This window comes from Bos grunniens, chromosome 17 (assembly GCF_055505025.1).
Source record: "Bos grunniens cultivar Pamir isolate PY7600 chromosome 17, Bosgru_T2T1.0, whole genome shotgun sequence".
NCBI classification, from domain to species: Eukaryota; Metazoa; Chordata; class Mammalia; order Artiodactyla; family Bovidae; genus Bos; species Bos grunniens.
The window spans coordinates 52,972,239-52,996,668 of NC_141181.1; the positions used below are offsets into that span (position 1 = coordinate 52,972,239).

At 45.6% G+C, this 24,430-nt stretch overlaps 2 long non-coding RNA genes across 4 annotated transcripts; one reads left to right on the forward strand and one right to left on the reverse strand.

The window, feature by feature from the left end:
• Positions 1 to 224: 224 nt before the first annotated feature.
• LOC147355365 (uncharacterized) lies at positions 225 to 6,390 on the reverse strand. The gene is made up of 4 exons (XR_015144446.1): positions 6,241 to 6,390; positions 5,851 to 6,009; positions 2,503 to 3,301; positions 225 to 1,424 (listed from the first exon to the last, which is right to left on the reverse strand). It is a non-coding gene; the product is annotated as an uncharacterized LOC147355365 (long non-coding RNA).
• On the forward strand, positions 3,297 to 16,562 carry LOC147355366 (uncharacterized). 3 transcript variants are annotated; one of them, XR_015144448.1, is made up of 4 exons: positions 3,858 to 5,165; positions 5,656 to 5,735; positions 10,304 to 10,452; positions 14,522 to 16,562. It is a non-coding gene; the product is annotated as an uncharacterized LOC147355366 (long non-coding RNA). The 3 variants fall into 3 exon arrangements; XR_015144447.1 differs by lacking the exon at positions 10,304 to 10,452 and having other exon boundaries at positions 3,880 to 5,165; XR_015144449.1 differs by lacking the exons at positions 5,656 to 5,735; positions 10,304 to 10,452 and having other exon boundaries at positions 3,297 to 5,165.
• The last annotated feature ends 7,868 nt before the right edge of the window (positions 16,563 to 24,430 follow it).

Genomic DNA, 24,430 nt, shown 5'->3' on the forward strand with positions numbered 1-24,430 from the left:
AAAAGTTGCAGTGATGATAGAAGGCGTTGCTGTATTTATACCCTCACCCAGCTTTGCCTTATGCTATCTCACATGACTGGGACACATTTGTCACGACTAAGAAGCCTACACAGGCACAGCACTGGCAGTGAAATGCCAAGCTTTTTTTGGATTTCCCCAGTTTTCCCACTGTGTCCTTTTTCTGTTCTAAAATTCAATTCAATTCAAAGATAGGTTTTAAAAAATTGTTTTTATTAAGATAAAATATGCATAACATTTACCACTCATGACATTTAGTACATTGACAGTGTGGTACAACCGTCACCATTCTCTCTTTCCAGGACATTTTTATCACCCTTCCCCCCAAAAAAACCAGGTCCCCATTAACTGTCACCCTCCATTCCCCCACCTCCCTCAGACCCTGGCAACCACTAGTCTGCTTTCTGTCTCTGTAAATCCGCCTGTTCTGGACACTTCATATCCATGGAATTGTAGACACTGTGGCCTTTTCTGTCTGACTTCTTTCACTCAGCATCATGTTTTCACCGTTCATCCATGTCTACTTCTGTTGCTGCTGCTGCTAAGTCACTTCAGTCGCGTCCGACTCTGTGCGACCCCATAGACGGCAGCCCACCAGGCTCCCCCGTCCCCGGGATTCTCCAGGCAAGAACACTGGAGCGGGCTGCCATTTCCTTCTCCAATGTCTATGTCTATCTGTGCCTATATCAGTGCTTCATTCCTTTTTATGGCTGAATAATATTCCATTGTATGGCCGGAACCCGTTCTGTTTATTCTGTTTGTCCATCCGTCCACCGCTGAACGCTTGGGTTATTTTCACATTTTGCCTACTGTGGACAGTGCGGCCATGAACAGTCACATTTTTGTGTGGCCGTGTTTTTGATTCTCTGAGGTTTATACTTCGGAGTAGAATTGCTGGGTCATATGATCACTCTGAGAAAGTACCATCTTCCACAGTGGCTGCACCATTTCACGTTCCCACTGGCGAAGTAGGAGGGTCCAATTTCGCCACATCCTCACCAACACTTGTTATTTTCTGTTATTTTTTGGTTTTATTTAAAACCTTTTTTGATTCTTTATTGAATTTGTTATAATACTGCTTCTGTTTTATCTTTGAGTTTTTTGGCCACGGGGCATGTAGGAGCTTAACTCCCTGACCCAGGATTGAACCTGCGCCCGTTTCACTGGTTGTTTAAGTGGTGGTTTAAACGAAGTCTAAACCACTGGGCCACCAGGGAGGTCCTCCTGTGTATTTCTTTTAAATTATAGCCGTCCTAGTGGGCAGAAGGTAAAGAGCCATATTTTTGAAGCTGACTTTTTCTGTATGACCATTCATTGCGCGAATACAGCGGCCTTCCTCTGGTCCAGGCACTGCCCCAGGCAGTCAGGGGAAAGCGTGGCAGTTGGACCTTCAGGAAAAGCGCCATCTGGAGGGGAGACAGGCAAAGATACAAGCAAGAAGGAGGCAACGGAGATGAGCTGGGGGGCTGTGGAGACCCAGAGCAGGCCTAATCCTGGTGTGAGGATCTGGGGCCGGTGAGAGGGCAGAGGTAGTCCTGGCTTCAAGGGGTGGGTGGCGGGAGGTAAGGGGTGTCGTGAAGCCAGATAGTCACCCAGGGCCTCTGTGCTCAGAAGAGCCCCACGTTTGATTTAAAGCTCTGGCCACCACCTTGCAATTCCTCTTCTTTTTTAATATATGTATTTTAAACTGGCTGCGCTAGGCCTTAGTCGCAACATGAAGGACCTTCAGTCTTCATTGCAGCACGTGGGATCTAGTTCCCTGACCAGGGATTGAACCCGGCTCCCTGCATTGGGAGCGTGGAGTCTTAATCACTGGACCACCTGCAATTTTCCTTGAAATTCTTCAGTTGTGAACAAGGGATCCTGCCTTTTCACTTTTCTCTGGGCTCTGCACATTATGTACCTAGTCCTGGGTAGCTGTCCTCGCTAGAGGCCGGGGTCTGGGAAAGCCTCTCTCTACAACTGAATCTTTGGCATTTGGTGAAGGGGGCGCTTTTGTTGTTGTTGTTAATATTTTAAAAATGCAGAGAATTCTATAAGCAGCACTCTGCTCCCCACCCCAGGTCATCACCCTGGACATTTCTCACCATCAGAGCTGTCTGCTACAGGGCACCCCGATCCCCAGCCGCTGCCCCCTCCCTCCTCCACACTGGCCCCTGAAGCGGAGCTGAGTGCATCAGGCAGCAGATGGGTTCTTCCAAACAGCTGGTCTCCGCAGACTCTGACCCAAAGCGTGTGTGTTGGGAAGAGGCCGTTAATCTGATTTGGGGTCACGGTCAGAGCCGACAGCTCCAAGGACAGAAACCCAGGAACTTGAGATGTTGCTCATGGTGGGCTCTTTGAGGCTGAGCATGCTCAAGTGGGCACTGGAATGACGGTCACTCCACTCCCTGGCACGGTGGCTGTGCCAGGGCTCTGACCCCACCTTCCCCTCAAACTCCCAAGTCTGCTTTTCTCCCCCTGTCTGGCTGCAACCTCCCTTACCTCAGGAAAACATCCATAATTCGTTGGCTTGGAAATCATCTCCTCCTCTTCATCAGGGCTGCCCTGGTACAGTTGTGCCGATACAAGCTATTAGGGTGAGCGCCCATATGGAGCTCAAAACTTTACACCATGAGACTTCCTGGTGATTCAGTGGCTAAGACTCTGAGCTCCCAGTGCAGGGGACTGGTCCCTGGTCAGGGAACCATTAATAGATCCCATGTGCTGTAACTGAGGATCCCAAACACCATAAGGAAGACTGAAGACCCTAGTGCCACAACCAAGACTCAGCACAGCCAAATAAGTAAGGAAATCCTTAAAAAAAAACAAACTTTACACCAGGATGAGTGCCTTCAAAGTACATGGGCCAGACGGGGAACATAAAGCTCTAAAGGGGACCAGCTGTAAGATATTAGGGAGCGGTGGGGACTATGGTGAAGTGAAGACCTCATTACTCCTTGAAAGCGGGTACCAGCTGCTCACCTCGGCCGCTGTCAACACAAGGAAATGTGTATGAAATGGGGCCAAGTCTTCCGATGTTTCAAGGGAAGTGGGCAAACCACATTTTGTGATGTCTTGACTTTAACAGTAGATATCTAATTAAAACTTTTTAAAAAATACAAACAGGGCAACAAAACAAGTCCTTGGGCCTCTAGATTGTGAGCCCTGGTTTATACCCACAACTTAGCTCTGAATTATTCCCCTTCTTGTTCTTCACTTGGGTACGAGGTATTGGTGTGGATGTGGGGAGACAGAAGCTCATGGTGGTAAGAATGCAAATCGGGAGAGCAATTTGCCACATCTAGTAAAAAAAAGTTGAAATGTACAAACTCTACAACTATTCCACTCTTAGAGCAGTGGTCCCCAATCTTTTTGGCCCCAGGGACAGGTTTTGTGGAAGACAACTTTTCCAGGGACTGGGGGCCGGGTGGGATGGTTTCAGGATGATTTAAGCGTGTTACACTTATCGTGCGCTTCATTTCTATTATTACTATTACATCAGCTCCAACTCAGAGCATCAGGCATAGATCCCAGAGGTTGGGGACCCTTGCCTTAGAGGAGTGGTTTTCCTTTTTTTAAAATTGAAATAAAATTCACATAACATGGACTTCATTACTTAAACCATTTTAAAGCACAGAATTCAGTAGCTTTTAGTACATCTGCAGTGCTGGGAAACTCGTCACTAGCTGGTTCCAGAACACTTTCACCACCCCGAAAGGAAATCCGTACCCAGAAAGCAGTCACTCTCCGTTCCCCCGCCCCACCGCCTGCCAGCCAGCCCCTGGCAACCACTAATCTGCTTTCTGTCTCTATGGATCTGTCTCTTCTGGACATTTCGTGTGCACAGAATCAGACGATACGTGGCCTTTTGTGCCTGGCCTCTTTCACTGAGCATCATGTCTTTAAAGTTCTGTGTTGGAACATGTGTCCGTACTTTATTTTTTATTATAATGGAATAAGATTCTATTTTATGGCTAGATCCCGTTTTGTTTTTCCATTCATCTGCTCATGGACATTTGGGTGGTTTCCACTTTACGACTCTTGTGACTAGAGCTTCTGTGAACATTCATGTACTTTTTGCGTGGCTATACCTCGCATTTCTCTTGGGTAGAATTACTGGGAGAGCAATGTTTTTTTAAACTTTGCTTTCACTGCAATCCTTATTAGTAAGAAGAACATCTTTACCTCCCTACCAAGCACACATGCACACAAAACAAAACCTTCACCAAGGAATAGTATTCATTACATGTTATTCTACCCTATATCATTTAAGGAAAATTTGACTTCATGACTTAGGTATGCCTCAGGCTATTTGAAAAATATTGCTCTGCAGCAATTAGCCCAAGGACGCTCGTAGCCACCTGGTTTTCATTTGCAAATCACTAGAAACAATGGTGAGGTCTTTAATTTGGTTTTTAAAAATATGGTACAGGATATACAGTGAAATATTATGTGGGAAGAAAAGGCATATTGGATCCATACATATTAACTTGGAAAGATCTCAAAAACATAAAAACAAGCAAAAAAAAAAAAAAAAAGCACATTGCAGAAAGATATTATGATAGTGTTTATCTGTGTTAATACAAAACACTAGCAAATCTATTTCTTGGATCTATAAATATGTGTACAGAGTTCAGAAATCAATTGGCTGGGAGGCTACAGGTTCCATTCATGCTGGAGTTTGTTTCTGGTGGTTGGAGACTAGAAGGGCATGAACATGCGATGCTTTACTCTTTTGTTAAGAATAAAAGTGGATTCAGAGCAAATAGAAGAAAAGGTGAACAGTGGTTGGTTATGAGCCGTGGGCACACGTGTATTTCAGGATTGGGTGTCCGTTTTCCCCAAGGCCGGGGGGGAAGGATGGTTAGCTCAAAACAAGCTAACCCAGTCCTTGTATGGTAGGTGCCCAGGGGGCCGCGGAAGGCAAGATGGAGAACAGCTGTTCTGATTTCTGTTTACTGAAAACAGAAGTTGTTGAAAAGCCAGCCAGTACGTCCAGCCGAGACACTCCGCCAGACCTGAGCCCCCGCCGCGGGCAGCTCCATCCAGTCAGTCATCCTGCCCTCCTCCAGGACCTGAAGTTCTAGAAGACTGCACAGAGCGAGGACTTTCAAATTAAGGACCCAAACAGCCATTTCTGCTGATGTAGTTATTTCTGGCCCCAGGTAGGAGAACTATTATAATTTCAAATAATAATACAGAGACATTTTTTTTACCTTGTTTTTTTGGCAGATGGCTCTGAAAGAGGCTGTTTAATGTTTACTTTTTAAAAAAAATTGTGGTACAGTGTACATAAGATAAAAATTGGTCGTGTTTGAAGATGTGTAACTCAGACTGGGACTCGAACCCACGTGCCGGGACTTGAACCCACATGCCCGGACTTGGGCTTCCCAGGTAGCACTAGTGGTAAAGAAGCCGTCTGACAATACAGGAGATGGGAGAGGTGTGGGTTCGATCCCTGGGTCAGGAAGATCCCCTCGAGGAGAAAATGGCAAACTGCTCCAGTATTCTTGCCTGGGAAATCCCATGGACAGAGGAGCATGGCAGACTACAGTCCATGGGGTCACAAAGAGTCATAACCACTGGACCGCCAAGAAATTCCCTATTTAGCTTTTTAAAAGCCCATTTATTATCTCCTTCTGTCTGATTGCCCAGCTGCAGATACCAGTACTGAGATGGATGATGATGATGATGACTATTCCTATATGAAGCATTTCCAACATACCCAGCTCTCTGTAAGCACTTTATATAATATTAACTGTTTTAATTCTCACAACAACCCTATGAGGCAGCTACTACTATTAACCCTGTTTTTCCAAAAAAAAAAAAAGAAAAGTGAGATTAAATAACCTGCAGAGGGACTTTCCTGGTGGTCCACTGTTAAGAATCCATCTTCCAATGCAGGAGACCTGGGTTTGATCCCTGGTTGGGAACTAAGATTCCCCCATGCCTTGGAGCAGTAAGCCCTCATGCTGAAACTTCTGAGTCACAACAGGAGAAGCCCACTCCCTGCAACAAAGCAAATAAAAATAACCTGTAGCAAGTCCCAAAGCTGGGATTTGAACCCTGGCAGCCTGAACCCCCAGCTGGAGCACTTAACCATTGCACCAGGCTGACTGTGAGATTATACACATAACTAATTTCCCACCCCACCCTGTCTTTTTTTCCACCCTGTTTTCCACCCTTTTTTTCCACCTTTGTCTTTTTTTCTTCCCTTCGCAATTAGTCACTAGGGGTTACCTGTGCCAGCCCATGGAGTTGGGGCTTGCTGAAGAGATGTCTGTGCTGAGTCACCAACGGGGAGGTATTTAGAAATAGATCATCAGCGTGACTTCCTTCCACTGGTTTCTGTTTTTCCCTGGATGGGGGAGCGGGCAGGAGGAAGTAGTCCACTAAAGAGCTGAGTCACCCTGGGTGGTCCCAACAGACTTAAGATAACAAGGACATGCCTCACCTTGCCGCAGGTCCTCACCTTAGATAGCCTGAGGTCGGTCATTCAGCTGATTGATTATTATTATTTATATAATAATTATAAAACATTTCTTAGAAGCATTATTTCTTTATTTGGCTGCACTTCCAGGCTTGTAAGATGGTCTTAGTTCCCTGGAGGAGGGCATGGAAACCCACTTCAGGATCCTTGCCTGGAGAATCCCATGGACAGAGGAGTCTGGGGGGCTACAGTCCATAGGGTTGCAAAGAGTTGGACACGACTGAAGTAAATTAGCACGCACACATGCAGGTCTTAATTGCTGCACGTGGGATCTTTAGTTGTGGCACGTGAGATGTAGTTCCCTAACCAGGGTTGGAACCCAGGCCCCCTGCATTGGGAGCACAGAGTCTTAGCCACTGAACCACCAGCAAAGTCCCAAAAACATGCCTTTTAAACCTTTACGTTCTGACAGATTGCACACAGATCAGAGAATAGAGCCGTGAGATCTGCCACCTCAATAGGGTGCCAAACGCCCACTGATCAGTATTCATTATGTAGCAGAGGATTACTCTTATCTTTACATTTCCCTGACCTGCATTCTGTCTTATCCGTCTTTGTTGTTCAGTCACTCAGTTATGTCTCACTGTTTGCAGCCCCATGGACTGCAGCACACCAGACTTCCCTTTCCTTAACTATCTCCCAGAGCTTGCTCAAACTCATGTCCATTGAGTTGGTGATGCCATCCAACCATCTCGTTCGTTCTCTGTCCTCAATCTTTCCCAGCATCAGGGTCTTTTCCGATGAGTCAGCTCTTCACATCAGGTGGCCAAAATGTTGGAGCTTGTCCATCTTACAAGCGTCTTAGTCATATCCCTTGTTGAGCAATGACTTATCATCATTCATTGAGTGCTGGGTACTGTGTGAGGCTGTGGGTCACCAGGGAAAACAAGAGGTACGGAATCACCTACGTCCTAAGGGATCATGAACCCAGCATCGTGAAAAGACACGAGAGTGGTTGGGAGAGGGGTGTTATTTGAGCTGAGGTGATCTGAGGAGGTCACATCTGAGCTGAGGGCTGAATGAGGAGCAAGGGCCAGCCCAGGATATCAGGGGCAAAGAATGAGTCTGGAGGTTCCTCAAAAAGTTGACCCTGAAGTTACCATGTGACCCAGCAATCACACTCCTAGGTACAGACCCCAAAGAAATGAAAATGGGTATCCATGCAGAAACTTGTCCATGAATGTTTATAACAGGTCTATTTACAATTGCCAGAAAGCGGAAACAACCCGTGTCCATCCACTAACAAATGAATAAACAAACTGTGGTCTATGCAGACAGCGGACTATATTATTTGGCATAAAATGAAATGAAGGGACTTCCCTAGTGGTCCAGTGGCTAAGACTCCATGCTGCCCGTGCAAGGGGCCCAAGTTCCATCCCTGGTCAGGGAGCTAGATCCCACATGCTGCAACTAAGATCTGGTGCAGCCAAATAAAATTTTTTTAAAGGAATGAAGTTCTGATACAGGCCACAATGTGGATAAACCTCGAAAACATTTTGCTAATGAAAGAAGCCAGTCACAAAAGTGTGAAAGTATGATTACTTTTATATGACTTACTCAGAATAAGCAAGTCTCTAGACAGAAAGCAGGTTAAAGGTTAGTGAGCAGGGCAGCGAGGCTTCATTGGGTGAGAAGTGGTTTTTATGGGGTGACGAGAGAGTTTTGTAATTCCCAAGACCTGGTGATAATCACATTGTAAATATAACTAAGACTAAGGGATTTGCATGCTTTAAAATGGTTGATTGCATGTTATGTTATGTTATGTTTATTTAAAGAATTTCACCTCTTTAAAAGATAAGAAAGATAGTGGGAAAAATTGACCAGAGGCAAAGGGGTAGCAGGTCTCAAGACTAAGAAGCAGGCAGAAGAAGCTTGGATGTTGCCAGAGCAGGAAGTGGGCAGTGGGGTGGAGCATGGAGAAGGTGAAGCCGGAAGAAGGAACAGGATGAGATGGGAGGTGTGTGACCGGCTCTGCAAAGGTGGAGAGCACAGGAGGGTTTTGATCAGGGTGTGATATGACTGATCCTCTGGCTCTCCGTGGACAGGGCCAGGGGAGGTGCCCCCCACCCCCTACCACTCCCCAAGACACCCAGGCCTGGGCTCACGCTGCTCAGTAGCCCCGAACGGGGGGTGTAGCAATTGTTTCATCATTGGGCCTTCCCGCTGGCCTGTTCAGGATGTCCTGCTGGCCTTCATAACTGAAGGACCTGTGGGGCTTTGAGAAACACTTTGAGGGGTTTTCTGCTCCGCTGGTCAGCAAGTGCCCAGGGACATATGAGGCCCTTCACCTTTCCTGGCCCTGGATTGGATCGATGCATTACATGACCAAAGGCAATCAGAGACTCCAGGACCTCAGAAACTGACTTAGGACAATTACCTGGGCCCTGAGGCCTGGGCACCTGCCACATGTGAGTTCTCTGATCTCTGACCCTCAATTATTTGGCTTTTCTGGACATCAGCCTCAGAAAAGGGAAGGCTGTTTCCAAATGGGAGCCTGGCTGGAAGTCTGGACTGATGTGGACTGGCTCTGGTGAAGGTTGGGCTTGTCTGGAATTGGAAGATGTCTGCTTTGGGTACAGCCTCTGTGCCCTCGCTGCCTCCAGGCAGTCTCCCCAGATTTCTCACTACCCTACCTGGTCTCCTCATCCTCATGCATTTGTTTTTTCAAAAATATGACCTTTATTTTCATGCGGTGATTTTTTTCGAGTTTTTCCTGCACCTTCATGGCTGGGTAAGGGCTTTCTCTAGTTACAGCGTGCACGGGCTACTCTTCGTTGTGGTGCGTGGATTCCAGGGAGCGAGGGTGTCAGTAGTGGTAGCACATGGGTTTAGTTGCTCCAAGGCACGTGGAATCTTCCTGACTTGAACCCGTGTCCCCCACATTGGCAGACGGATTCTTATCTACTGGGCCACCAGAGAAGTCCCCATCCTCATGTGTTTGATTTGCCAACACTTTCCTAGTGAAATACTCGCTCTTCAAACATACTCTTCAGTTTCTCAAAGGCAGGACCTGTGCCTCTTCACACCTGGGTCCCCACATAGTATGTGGGTGCTACTTTCTCATAGTAGGTGCGTTAAGGCGAACTGCCAGAGGAATTCGTCCACCTCTCAGACTCATCACGGCGGAAATGCAGCCTCTGGAGACTTTTCTCCCAAACCTTTCCCCCCTCCCCCCGCCCTCTCCACATAAACTCCACGTTCATTAACAACACCATCTGCCAGTCCCTGGAGTCCAGAGACCTGGCCTTCGTACCTGACTCCTCCCTTTCTCTATCCCTGCAGTTCATCTCTGGATAGGCTCTCAGTTCGTCCTGTCCAGTGGGGCTGATTCTGTTTCTCCATCTCCTGTGTGCCTTGGAAACCCCAAGCCACATCTCACTGCACGGCTGGGATAATGATCTTTGTCTTTGAGCTCCCATCTCACCCCACCCTTAGGACCCATTGTCCACACAGCAGCCAGCAAGATCTTCCTTTTTTTGTTTTTACAACTATATTTTTCAGTTTTAGATTTACAAAATAATTGGGATGATAGTACAGAAATTGGGCTAGTAATACATATACCCAGTTTCCCTGATTATTAACATTTAACATGAGGACGGTATGTGACAATGAATGAACTGATATTGATACATCATTAACTAAAGTCCATGCTTTATTCAGATTTCCTTGTTTTTTTTTTTCCCCCCCCTAATATCCTCTTTCTGCTCTGGGACACCCTCCAGGGGACCATGTTACATTTAACTGCCATGTCTCCTTAGGCTCCTCTTGGCTGTGACAGTTTCACACTTTTCTTGTTTTTCATGATCTTGACAGTTTTGAGGAGGAGGGGGCAGGTGTTTGTGGAGTGTCCTTTGGGATTTGTCTGCTGTTTTTCTCACGATCAGACTGTGAGCAGGGGCATGTTGGAAGGCAGACCATGTGCCACACAGACTAAGTGCCATTGTCGTCACCTCAAGTCAAAGGTAATACTATCAACGTGCCATCATCTCGCTATTGACTTTGGTCACCTGCCTTGGCGTTCATGCTCCTCAGGCATCTCTACTGCGAAGTTACTCTTTACCCTTTTCCATGCTATTTTCTCTGGCAGGAAGTCGCTATGTGCAGCCTACACCTAAGGAGTCACGGAGGTTATTAAAACTCTAAATCAGGGACTTCCCTAGTGGTCCAGTGGTTAGGACTCTGAGCTTCCACTCCAGGGGGCACAGGTTCAATCCCTGGTGGGGGAACTAAGATCCCACATGCCATGAGGTGCAGCAAAACAAACAAACAAACAAAAACCCTCTAAATCAGATCCTCTCACTCCTCTGGTTCAAACCCTGCAGTGACCTCTCCTGCCCTTGGAATAAAGCTGGTCTTTCTGATCTGGGGTCTCCTAGCCATGCTCCCCTCCCCAAACCTCATCTCTGCCATTCCCTCCCCCAGCTTACCACACCAGCCACGATGGTCTCCGTCTTTCCCTAAAGCATGCCAACTTTGTCCCCACCTCTGAGCCCATGCAAAGATCTTCCCTCTGCCTGCACCCCTTCCCCTTACTCCTCTCCTGGCCACCCCCTTCTCATTCAGGACTCTCTCAGCTCAAATTCACCCAAATCCTGGGGGAGACCCCAAACGCCTGGGCCGGGCTCACCAGGTCTTCCAACTGTCACGTTTTTGACTTCTTGCTGGCAGCTTGAAACCAACCACAGTTAGAGTATTTACACCACAGTGAGCAGCAGGTGCTACGGCTTAGGGCTTTTTCCCTCCCTGATAGCTGACTACTCAACATTGACCTGGACAGCATGGGGGGACATGAGCGACCCTAACCCCAGGGGGTGGATGGCAGAGGGGTCTGTCTTGATGATGAACAAGCCAGAAAAAGGAACAGCGAGAAAATGATTCCCAAGAAGTTGTTGCTGCAGCCCTGCCTGCCCGCAGGAGCTTGATCTGAGATGGCTCCAGCTGGTGCCGCCTTAAGAGCCCGGCAGAAGCAGCACAGGTCTTCCTCAGAGGATGGCTCATTCAGTCTAGGCCACAGAGAATCCCCACAAATAATTGTCCAAGGGCAACGAACAATATGGTTGAAGAAAACCTAGCTCCCAAGGGAACAGAGCACTATGAGCAAGAGCCGGCAGAAGCAGACTCACAGAAACCTGGGGGACTGGATTATCCAGATTCTAAGGCGCTCATGCTTATTGACCCTGGTTAAAATTCCCTGGTGGCTCAGATGGTAAAGAATCTGCCTGCAAGGTGGGAGACCTGGGTTCGATCCCTAGGTCAGGAAGATCCCCCTGGAGAAGGAACTGGCAGCCCACTCAAGTATTCTTGCCTGAAGAATCGCATGGACCAACGAGCCTGGAGGTTAGAGTCCATGGGGTTACAGTCAGTCAGACATGACTGAGTGACTAGCACACACACACACACACAAATAAATCATCAGCAAGTTTGAAAATGTTTACAAGGATCAACAGCAAGCTATGAAAAGCAACCTAGGAGATTTGTTAAAGAACAAAACAGAGGTGGTAGAAATTTAATAAATAATAAACACAATTATATTTGACAGAAGACTGGACACAGCAGAAGGATTAGTGAGATATTAGGAGAAATCCATAACTACAACATGGAGAGAAAAATATAGAAAATACCAGAAAGAGAAAAACAAGAATGGGAGGATTTATTAGTTATACCTTTGTTTGGAGTTTTAGAGAAGCAAGAGAGAATGGGGTGGGAAACCATTGTAAGACAGAATGGCTCAGGGCACTTCCCTGGCGGTCCTGTGGTTAAGGGGGCTTCTCAGGTGGCGCCAGTGGTAAAGAACCCTCCTGCCAGTGCAGGAGACTGAAGAGATGTGAGTTCAGTCCTGGGGTCAGGAAGAACTCCTTGAAGGAGGGCATGGCAACCCACTCCAGTATTCTTGCCCAGAGAATCCCATGGACAGAAGAGCCTGGAGCACAACAGTCCATGGGGTTGCAAAAAGACGGACATGACTGAAGCGACTTAGCACATACCCGTGGTTAAGACTCCACTTTGCCAGTACAGGGGTCTGGGGGTTCGATCCCTGGTTGGGGACTAGGATCCCTCATGCCTCACAGTGTGGCCAAAAAAAAAAAAAGAGAATGGCTAGGAATTATCCAGGACTGATAAAGAGATGTCAACAGAATTGAAGAGGCCAAATATTTGTTGAATGAGTGAAGAGTGAATGAAAGATTCAGTGATAAGTGTGCCCTGCCCCCTCCCTCCCCTCAGTTGTGAGCTGCATGCAGGAGGGGAGAGGGAGCCCCCCACTCCTCCCAGGCCCCCACGTTCCTCTCCCAGGCTTGCACACAGCAGGAGCTGGGCCACATCACTGAAAGCCGTTAGCCTGCTGCCAGCTCCTGGTGCCAGATGTCCTTCACCCACTGTTCAGCCTTTGTCATCTCGCCTCGCCTCCCTCGTTATCTGTGTGCTTTAAAATAGGCCGGAGGAGGAATGTTACCCAGCTACTGAGCTGTGGCCGGCCCAGCCTGCAACCCCCGAGAGCCTCCAGAGCTTTCCCCTCGGGGAAAAGCTCCACCTGCTCAGCCGTCTTTCTCTTCTCGAACAAAGACAAATATTTCCAGCCCAGAAAAACCATCCCAGCCCTTCCAGCCAAGAGAGGAGGAAGGAGGGTTAGAAAGCGTTTCTAGAGCTTTTTATTTCCTCTGTCAAGCCCCTGCCAGGCGTCGGGGGACCCTCAGGCCACCCAGACCAGGCTGCCGGGGGTTGACTTGTCAGGAGGCAAGATCTGCCCATGCAGGCTTTTCTATACATATGCCTTATTTTTCTTTAATCTATTTTTATTTATTAACTTATTTATTTGGCTGTGTAGGGTCTTTAGTTGTGGCATGTAGGATCGTAGTTCCCTGACCAGCGATTGAACCCCGGGCCCCCTGCATTGGGAGCACAGCGTCTTAGTCACTGGATCACCAGGGATGATCACCCTGCGATGCCTTATTTTTACAGTCAAGGAGCTGAGACAGGAATTAGCCCCATTTTCCAGATGGGAAAAGAGAAGCCTAAGAAATAAAATCATTTGCTCCTCCTGGAGAGTGTACCTGATAACCCAGGTGCTCCAGCTACCCAGACCAGGCTTCAGTAGTTGTGGCTCACGGACTCGGTTGCTGAGAGGCACGTGGGATCCTCCCAGACCAGGGATCGAACCAGTGTCCCTTGGTTTGTTTGTTTTTTTGTCCTAGTTTACAATTCATTGGCAGGGACAGATCAAACCCAGGTGGAAAATGTTGCAGATGGCTTGCAAAAGAGAGTGTAAACAGGTGCAGGTCGATTGAGCGCAAACAGAAGGCCTGGATTGCCAGATGAAGTGCCGATAGTGTTGTGATACGCAGGAAGCTTAAAAAAATTATGCAAAGTGAGACAAAATCAGACAGAAAAGCATCAATACTATGTGATGCTTCTTATACGAAATATCTGAAAGAGGCAAACTCATTGAAATAGGAAGAAGAGAGGTCCCCAGGGGTGGGGGCGATGGGGAATCAGGGAGTTGTTGTTTAAAGGGGGACAGAGTTTCAGTTTATGCTGATGAAAATTGGAGTTGATGATGGTGAAGGTTGTACAACAATGTGGATGTGCTTAATGCCATGGAACTGCAGATTTAAAAGTGGTTAAAATGGCAAATTTTGTGTATATTTTACTACGAAACGCAAATAGTTTTAAATGGTGGCAGCTGAACTAGTCTTGTATCTATTAATAGATGAATCTTAAAACAGAACTATGTTGAATAATATGCCACTTGAGTTTTTAATTTAAAAAATTCACCATCAACAATATACTAAATAAATCTGCTGTGTGAATATATGTACATATGTTAAAGATAAAAATGGTCTCGAAAACTACACCCCAAGTTGAGTTAATAGTGGTCTCTCTTGGGAGACAGGATGGGGTACAAAGTTAGGCGGTCAAAGGTGCACTTAGGTTCTGATTTATTTGTGTTTAAAGGGGGATGGTGAGGCTAGCTGAATAATATTGCTATTTAGTCGCTAAGTTGTGTCTGACTCTTTGTGACCCCATGAACCGTAGCCTGCCGGGAGCCACCACAGGAGATCCCACCCATGACAAAGGTCATGCGGAAGAGACCTGACGGGCAAAGGCGGATCGGGCCTCAAGGGACCCCCTGAATCTGCTGGAGCATCTACCCCAAAACCAGAGTCTGTCTGTCTTACTATTTTGTGCCTTTCACCAACTCTTCTGACATTAGCAGGGGGCTATCCCCAACCACTTTCTCTGGAAAAAGTCAACTTAGGGCTCTAATTAATAAGTCTCCTGGGCATGAAAAGAATATTTCTATTTTAACCCCTCTGTTGGCATTCTAGCTTGCCTGACAGGTTTATCCATACTCTTACAATTAACACACATGATTGTTCACAACTCCCCAAGCTTGAAAGGAACGGGGAGCCAAAACATTCTAAAAGTCCTAATGAGCATAGAGTCCTTTAAGGGATGAAAAATTATTAGAATAGATAGTACTGGTAAAGGGTTTCATTGTTGAGCCAATGCTTGCTGCCAAGTGCCCATATCCCTTATCCATTGTACACCTGGGAGTGCATTGGTTAACATAGTTGGAATGTAAGAAAAACAAGTAGTAGCCTTGGAATTAACCTCATCAGACCTTTGAGCTAATTGGTTCTTTCTTTCTTGTAACCCACCATACCTTTGCTCTATGAAATGTAACTTTGTTTAGTACTTTTTGAGGGTGATGCAGATTGAAAAAATAAAAAAAAACACTTTAAAAGAAAAAACAAGTTTTCTGGTTGACCAACCTTTATCAAAAAAGAGTCATAAAACGTTGGCAGGCCACAGGGCCAGAAGATAATGTGCGTAACACAAAGACCCTTGTAAACGAAAAGGTGTGCAGAAAACATCCTGGTCCTGGTGAAGGTCAAACTGATGTAATGTTGAGCTGACTTTGTATGACTTTGCATCTTTCATTTCCCTCTATGTACAAGTCAAGGTATAAAAGTTCCTTTTGAAAATAAAGTTATGGGCCTCGCTCACCAAAGCTTGGTCTCCCCGTGTCATTCTTTTTTTCCTTTTCCCTCCTTTTCTCTCTCTGTTCTTCTTTCAGGATGACTCCTTGGAACACAGGAGCTTTATTGGCTTTCTGTATTAATCAAGGAAGATCAAGCCTCTTTCTCTTCTCTTTATTTTTTCTCCTTATTTTCTTATTGTTCAACCCCGGACTATCAGGTTTCAATTCATTATAAGACCCGTGTCATCTCTCTCTGGACAATGCCATCTTTCCTGAGGGTACCCTAGGATCCTGCTGGGGCTGGACCCCGGCAGTAGCCTGCCAGGCTCCTCTGTCCATGGGATTTCCCAGGCAACAATACTGGAGTGTGTTGCCATTTCCTTCTCCAGGGAAACTTCCCAACCCAGGGATTGAACCCGCATCTCCTGCATTGGCAGGCGGATTCTTTACCGCTGAGCCACCAGGGAAGCCCCAAAGGAGCTCTTAGGTTCTGACTTATTTCTGTTTAAAGAAGGATGTGTGTGGCTGGCTGAATAATACTCCCCCAAGTAAACCCACATCCTAATACTCAATACCTGTCACATTGCCTTATGAGGCCAGAAGGGCTTGGCAGGTGTGTTCAGTTAAAGCCCTTGAGATGAGGCGTCTCCTGGTCATCCAGGTGAGGTCGATGTGATCACAGGGTCCTTATGAAAGGGAAGCAGGGGGGGGTCAGAGTGGGGGGGGGTGCACGACAGTGGGAGCAGAGCTCTGTGCGATGCACTCTGAAAATGGAAGGTGGCCCCCAGCCAAGGAATGCGGGCAGCCACCAGAAGCTGCAAGAGGGCAAGGAAGGGGACCCCCCTCCACCAGCCTGCAGAAGGGGCCAGTTCCGCCAGCACCTTCCGCTTAGGACTTCCTGACTTCAGCCTCTTGATATCCAGAACAGGGGAAGAGTGAATTTGTGTGTAAGTTGGCGGTGGTTCGTTAAAGCGGCCACAGGAAACGAATACAGAGGGATTCACCTGTGACTTCTGCAGTTCAAAATTGTACAGGGGAGACGCTTGGGAGGAGAAGGCAGACTTGGGGTGCGTCAGCTAAGGCAGCCCCTCCTGCAAGATGAGAGGGAACTAGGTGGGCTTCTGGAAACCCTGAAGCTGGGAACACGAGGTCAGGAGGTGGGAGGTGACTCAAGTGTGGGAGGGTGTAAGTGATGAGCCTCTGCAGAGCCGCTTCAGGAGCTGTAAGGTGTAAGGAATAAGCTCTCATCTTCACACGTTTTCTGCCAAAGATGAGACACACAAAACTTCACAGTGATTAGAATGTTCCAGATTTAGTGCCTGAATTAACACCTTCTGTCGAGAAGAATCTCTTTTTTTTAATGCATGGAATTAAGAGAGAGAAAAAAAAAAAAAACTCCAACTATTTTCAGCGCTGATAGAGGAAATGAAAAGGGAGGCAGTGTTTGCTGAAAAAGCTTCAGGTGCTTTTGAAATGCTCCACAGGTCAGATCATGTTATTAAACAGTCACGTTGCTTTATCTTCTTTAGTGGCATGATTTCAAAATGATAGATTCCGTGAAGTCAAATATGATCCCCCCTTTTAAAAAGGAAAAAAAAAAAAAAAAGGTGAGGAGTGGGTGGCAGGGTGGAGATGAAAATAGTGACTCGAAAATGCCTTGAAAAAAATTCCAGGAAGGAAATGCAAGAGGCTGTTAACAATGGCTTTTTGTTTTGCCTCCATGTCAACTGATTTAAAATTGGATTTTTATACCATTTTATGACCTTAAAAATTAAAAAGGGGAAGCACAATTCCTTAAGAGTAGGTTGTGCTTCGTGACTTTCTTCTCAAGAGGACTGTGGAGAGGAGGCAAATGACTTCTCAGGGAGACACCTGACACCCTGGCTGCTCGGGGTGATCAAGGGCCACACAGACAGTGACCAGTCAGGTCCGGTTGTCTATACCCTTTTTTTTTGGTTATGCTGGGTCTTCACTGCTGCCCACAGCCTTCTCTAGTTGCAACGATCGAAAGCTACTCTTTGTTGCAATGCGCAGGCTTCTCATTGCGTAGCTTCTCTTGCTGCTGAGCACAGCCTCTAGGGCGTGCGGGCTTTAGTAGTGGTGCACGGACGTAGCTGCTCCATGGCGTGTGGGATCTTCCCAGATCAGGGACTGACCCGATTTCTCTTGCCTTGGTAGGTGGATTCTTACCCACTGTACCATCAGAGAAGTCAGTGTTTGTCTATACTCTTGCTACAACATGATGACAATGACCTTCTTCCCCCAAACCTGTAACTCCCGTCTAATCATGAGAAAGGCACTAGACAAATTCCTTTTTAGTGTTTTTTAAAAAATATTTATTTGGCTGTGCTAGGTCTTAGTCGTGGCATATGGGATCTTAGTTCCTTGACCAGGGATGGAAGCCGGGCCCCCTGCATTGGAAGCCACTGCACCACTAGGGAAGTCCCAAAAAACACCAGACAAATTCTCAATAGAGAGCAACCTATAAAATGCCTGTACTCCTCACGGTCCTGAAAACCAAAGAAGGCCTGAGAAGTTGCCACAACCTCAGGGCCTAAGGCAGAGAAGGCAGTGGTGACCCACTCCAGTACTCTTGCCTAGAAAATCCCATGGACGGAGGAGCCTACCAGGCTGCATGCAGTCCATGGGGTTGCTGAGTCAGACATGCCTGAAGCGACACAGCAGCAGCAGCAGCAAGGCCTAAGGAGACCTAATGACCAAATCCGGTATGGTGTCCTAATTAGGATCCCAGGACAGAAAAACAACATTAGATATAAAAACAAAGGCCCTTGAGATGAAGTATGCCCTTAGTTCGAAATAAGGTATCACTATGGACTGGAAGAAACACAAGCTGGAATCAAGATTGCCAGGAGAAATATCAATCACCTCAGATAGGCAGATGACACCACCCTTATGGCAGAAAGTGAAGAGGAACTAAAAAGCCTCTTGATGAAAGTGAAAGTGGAGAGTGAAAAAGTTGGCTTAAAGCTCAACATTCAGAAAACGAAGATCATGGCATCCAGTCCTATCATTTCATGGGAAATAGATGGAGAAACAGTGGAAACAGTGTCGGACTTTATTTTTCTGGGCTCCGAAATCACTGCAGATGGTGACTGCAGCCATGAAATTAAAAGACACTTACTCCTTGGAAGGAAAGTTATGACCAACCTAGATAGCATATTCAAAAGCAGAGACATTACTTTGCCAACAAAGGTTCGTCTAGGCAAGGCTATGGTTTTTCCTGTGGTCATGTATGGATGTAAGAGTTGGACTGTGAAGAAGGCTGAGCGCTGAAGAATTGATGCTTTTGAACTGTGGTGTTGGAGAAGACTCTTGAGAGTCCCTTGGACTGCAAGGAGATCCAACCAGCCCATTCTGAAGGAGATGAGCCCTGGGATTTCTTTGGAAGGAATGATGCTAAAGCTGAAACTCCAGTACTTTGGCCACCTCATGCGAAGAGTTGACTCATTGGAAAAGACTCTGATGCTGGGAGGGATTGGGGGCAGGAGGAGGAGGGGACGACAGAGGATGAGATGGCTGGATGGCATCACTGACTCGATGGACGTGAGTCTGAGTGAACTCCGGGAGTTGGTGAGGGACAGGGAGGCCTGGCGTGCTGCGATTCATGGGGTCGCAAAGAGTCAGACATGACTGAGCATCTGATCTGATCTGATTGATTTATTAATTTATTGATTTATTAATTGTGGCAAATGTACCTTACTAATATAAAATGTTAAAAATGGAAAACTGGGTGAGGGACAATATGGGAACTTTTGAACTATCATTTCATTTTTTTTTCCTGTAAATCTGAAACTGTTCTCTAAAAATCTATTAAAAAATTAAGAAGTTCCATTTCAACTGAGTGGAAATTCTCCTACCTATATACTCACAGAAGTATGCAAAGATATATATATGAGAGAGTTCATTGCGTCATAGTGTATGGACAACTAGAAACCCAGAGGCCCATAGCAGGTCCTCTGGAATACTATACAACCATTAAAAAGAATGTGGTGTTAACTAAAATTACTAAACTTCCAACTGCAGGGTATGTCGTAAAATCCTACTTCTGCTAAATGAAATGTTACATGTGTATGTGTTTGCCTAGATTTAGAAAAATTCTAGAAAGAAAAACACAAATCTGCTTATTATAGTTACCTCTAGGATAAGAGATTAGGATTTCTTTTTAAAATTACAGTTTACATCTTAACTACTTGGAGTAGTTTTCACAGTAAATATTTAAGTTTCTGAATGTTAATCTGTGTATTTTTGTTGTGAAGTACTTCAAATTTACCCAAACGAGACAGAGAAAAATAAACCCATCACCCAGTTAAGAAATGAAAGATGCAAATTACTTTTATAACTTAAAAAAACCCCAAACCCAAACCCTATAAAGGTTCTTTTGAAAGTACCACCTTGAGAAAGTTTCAGTTTCTCCCTAGAGAGTTTGCAAGTACATTGCCTGGAAATCTTGTCTTTCTAGTTTTACCTACATGGAAATCAACTTAAATGTTGTAACCATTGCTCATATGTTAGGTTTTTCAAACCTTGTGAGGACTGGAAGTGAAATTTAGAGCCGAATTAATTTCTTGGTGCATGAACTTCATATTCTTGACATTGTCAAGCTTACTGCAGTATATATATACAGAGCACAGACTGTTTATTGACTCTGTGGTTTAGCTGCAGGGTCAAGGAAAGACAGGCCAAAATATTGAACACTTTCTGAAGGCCATTTTGGTGAGGAAAACAAAGTTCTGGAATTTGAAAACATTTAGAGTCCTCTCCAGGGACAATCTGTGAAACTGTTCTTCGGGGGAGCAAAAGTTAAGTAATCTTACAGATGATCTTCCCTGTGGAATTGATTCGTTGAGCAGGAGGGGAAGGTTGAACAGAAGAGTGAATAGCTTTATTGGCTCTTTTTAAAAAAATTAATTTTTTTTGGCTGCGCATGAGCTCTCTCCAGTTGCACTGAGCAGGCGCTGCTCTTCATCGGGGGTGCGGGCTACTCACTGCGGCGGCTTCTCTCGTGGTGAAGCACAAGCTCTAGGCTTGCAGACTTCAGTAATGGTGGCACACAGGCTCAGTGGCTCCGCGGCAGGAGGAGTCTTCCTAGACCAGGGATCAGACCTGCGTCCCCTGCATTGGCAGGCAGACTCTTCCCCATTGGGCCATCAGGGAAATCTGCTGCTTGATTTAATTTGAAATAATGGTGCAGAACAGAATAGTTTCTGGTGAGAGGTACAAAAAGCAAAGCCGATTTTTTTTTTTTAAAAACTCTTTAAAATAGTGAGAAGAGTAAAATTTCAGCAACACTAAAGTAGGGAGTTGAAAGGAGATCAGACTGTAAAAACTGGAGTATGAGTCAACACGTTTTTAATTCTTGTGGGTTGGCTTTGCATAGAAGTCTGGGGTTTGAGGACTTTATTATGTCTTTGGTGATTATTTTGGTCTTTGCACTGATGTTCAATAAAGGTTTGTCAGGAGCTGCTAAAAGGAAACAGCATCATTTTTCTCTCTTTTTGTTGTTTTTAAAAAACTAAAAACTACAAGCAAGTTGTCACCTTAACATAACTCTCATACAAGAAAAATTTTAATCTACTGTCCTATCCACCAACAATTTAAAAAGACTTTCTAGTCTTTGTTTATATACAAGCATGACTTGTTCATAGTTATAATCACAATATGTGATTATATTTTGCCTTTGTACCTTGATACTAACTCCTGTTAGTTTTTCCATGTTGTTTGATAGTCTGCTTCTTATTTGCATGGCTATTAAATATACCATGTCAGATTTACCACCCAGATTTATCCGTTCTCTTAATGTTGATCATTTTAAGTTTCATAATGTGTGCGCGCGCGTGCTCAGTCACTCGGTCATGTCTAACTCTTTGTGACCCCACGAACTGTAGCCCACCAGGCTCCCCTCTCCATGCAATTTTCCAGGCAAGGATACTAGAGCAGGTTGCCATTTCCTACTCCAGAAGTTATCATAATATGGTTCTTTATTCATCCTTATCTCTTATGACCCCTCTCCAGGTGCAGCATTAGTTATCTTTTACTGCAGAACAAATTACACCAGAACTTAGCAGTTTAACAACAACAGTTATTATCTCTCATAGTCTCTGAGGGTCAGGAGCCCTGGAGCAGCGTAGCTGGGTGGTTCTGGCTCAGGGTCTCTCTTGAGGCTATGGTCACCTGAGGTTCAGCTGAGGATGGTTGTTGGTAGCATGTAATTCATCATGTGTACGACTTCTTTTTTTTTTTTAAGATTTGTTTTATTTATTTTTGGCTGTTGTGGGTCTTCGGTGCTGCACTCAGGCTTTCTCTAGTTGCAGTTTGCAGGCTTCTCATTGCGAGGGCTTCTCTTGTTGTGGAGCACAGGCTCTAAGCGCAGTGTGTAGGCTCAGTAGTAGCAGATCTCGGGCTCTAGAGCGCTGGCTCAGCAGTGTGGTGCATGGGCTCAGTTGCTCCGTAGCAAGTGGGATCCTCCTGGACCAGGGATCGAATCCGTGTCCCTTGCATTGGCCCAGCCTTAACCACTGGACCACCAGGGAAGCCCCATCATGTGTCCGTCTTGAATGTCCTCCTGATATGACAGCTGGCTCACCCCAGAGTTCATCAGGTGAAAGAGGAGTGTGAAATAGAAGCCTAATCTTGGAAGTGATGCCCATCACTGCCTTATTCCCCCGATCACACAGCCCAGCTCTGTTAGCAGACAATAGAGGGCTACTCACAGGTGTGCGTATCGGGAGGCTGGCTACCCCAGGCACCTTTCCGATATCTAACAGCCATCTGTCTCCCATTCCCTTCATCATTTTCAAGTTCTCACTCTCAAAACTAGCCACATCCTTTACATACAGAAACATTCATTTCTCTACTCATCCAGGACCGCTTTACATCTTACTTCCTGGCTTGTAGAGTTATCTTTTTAGATAATAGTCAGTTTCTGGAACTTTTTAGACACTCCTACATCTGCCCTACACTGGGTGAGAGATGAGGTGACACAAATCTTTCAGAGATCACTTTTTTTGGCACAAGTTTTTTTATTCTATTTTTTTTTTCACAAAAGCAAAGCCAACGAAGAGTCTGGAATGGCTGTTTATATACTTAAGAAAAGAAAAGGAAAAAACCCTCCAGAAAATGAGTTTGACATGGATGCAGAGAAACTGGAGTCCTTGTGTGTGACTGGTGGGAATGTGAAATGGTGCAGTTGCTATGTGCACCAATATATGTTGTTAAACAATATGGCGGTCCCCCCAAAAGATAAAAATACCATATAGTCCAAAAATTCTACTTCTGGGTGTACATCCAAAAGGGCTGAAATGAAGGACTCAAACAGATAACTGTATACCAGTGTTCATAGTGGGATTATTCACAACACAAAAGGTAGAAACAGCCCAAATATCCATTGACAGATAAACAAAATGTGGTAGGTACACACAATGGGATGTTATTCATCCTTTAAAAGGAATGAAATTCTGACACATGCTACAACAAGGATGAACCCTGAAGACATTATTTTAAGTAAAATAAGGTAGTCACAAAAGGACAAAGTTTTTTAAAGTCCTTGAATTTGTTACAATATGGCCTCTGTTTTATGTTTTGGTGTTTATTTGGCCGAGAGGCATGTGGTATCCTAGCTTTCCCGAGCAGGGATAGAACCTGCACCCCCTACATTGGAAGGAAGAAGTCTTAACCACTGGACCACCAGGGAAGACAAAATGAAAAGTATTTTATGATTCCATTTATGTGAGGCCTCTGCTGCTGCTGCTGCTGCTAAGTCGCTTCAGTCGTGTCTGACTCTGTGCGACCCCATAGACGGCAGCCCACCAGGCTCCCCCATCCCTGGGATTCTCCAGGCAAGAACACTGGAGTGGGTTGCCATTTCCTTCTCCAATGCATGAAAGTGAAAAGTGAAAGTGAAGTTGCTCAGTCGTGTCTGACTCTTAGCGACCTCATGGACTGCAGCCTACCAGGCTCCTCCGCCCATGGGATTTTCCAGGCAAGAGTACTGGAGTGGGGTGCCATTGCCTTTTTGGTGAGGCCTCTAGTAGAGTCAAATTCATAGAGACAGAAAATAGAATAATGGTTTCCAGAGGGTGAAGGGGGAAATAGGAATTACTGCTTCATGGATACAGAGTTTCACTTATGGAGACGGATGGTGGCGATGGTCCCACAACAATGTGAATGTACTTGATGCCACTGAACTGGGCACTTAAAATATTCAAAATGGTAAATTTTACATATATTTGATCACAATAAAACAAGCACTACTGGTACAATGATTTGGAAAGCAATTTAGCAACATCCCATAATGTTGAAGATGTGAATACCCTATGACCCCAACAACAGAAGAAAGGAGTTTAAAAACTGCCATGTATGTATACAATGGCACACCATACAGCCGTGGAAAAAACATTCCAAACTGTATGAATCAGCAAGGATGTGTGTGTGCTTAGTCATGTCCGATTGTTTGTGACCCCGTGGACTGCAGCATGCTAGGCTTCTCTGTCCGTGAGTTGTTTGTTTGTTTTTTAAGGCAACAATACTGGAATGGGTTGCCATTTCCTCCTCCAGGGGATCTTCACAACCCAGAGATCAAACCTACCTCTTCTGCATCTCCTGCAGTAGGTGGATTCTTTACCGCTGAGCCAGCTGGGAAGCCTGAATCAACAAGGATACATCTCAGAAACCCACTGTTGGGAATTCCATGGTGGTCCAGTGGTTAGGACTCCGTGCTTTCACTGCTGTGGGCCTGGAGTTCGATCCCTGGTTGGGGAACGAAGATTCCACAACCATCCAGTGTGGCCAAAAAAAAAACAAAAACTAAAAAGCAAAAAACTCACCATTGATCCTAAAAAGCATGTAGCAGAAAGACCTGTTTGTGTATATATGTATGTGTGCTGTGCTGCGCTGTGCTGAGTCGCTTCAGTCGTGTCTGACTCTTTGCAGCCCAATGGACT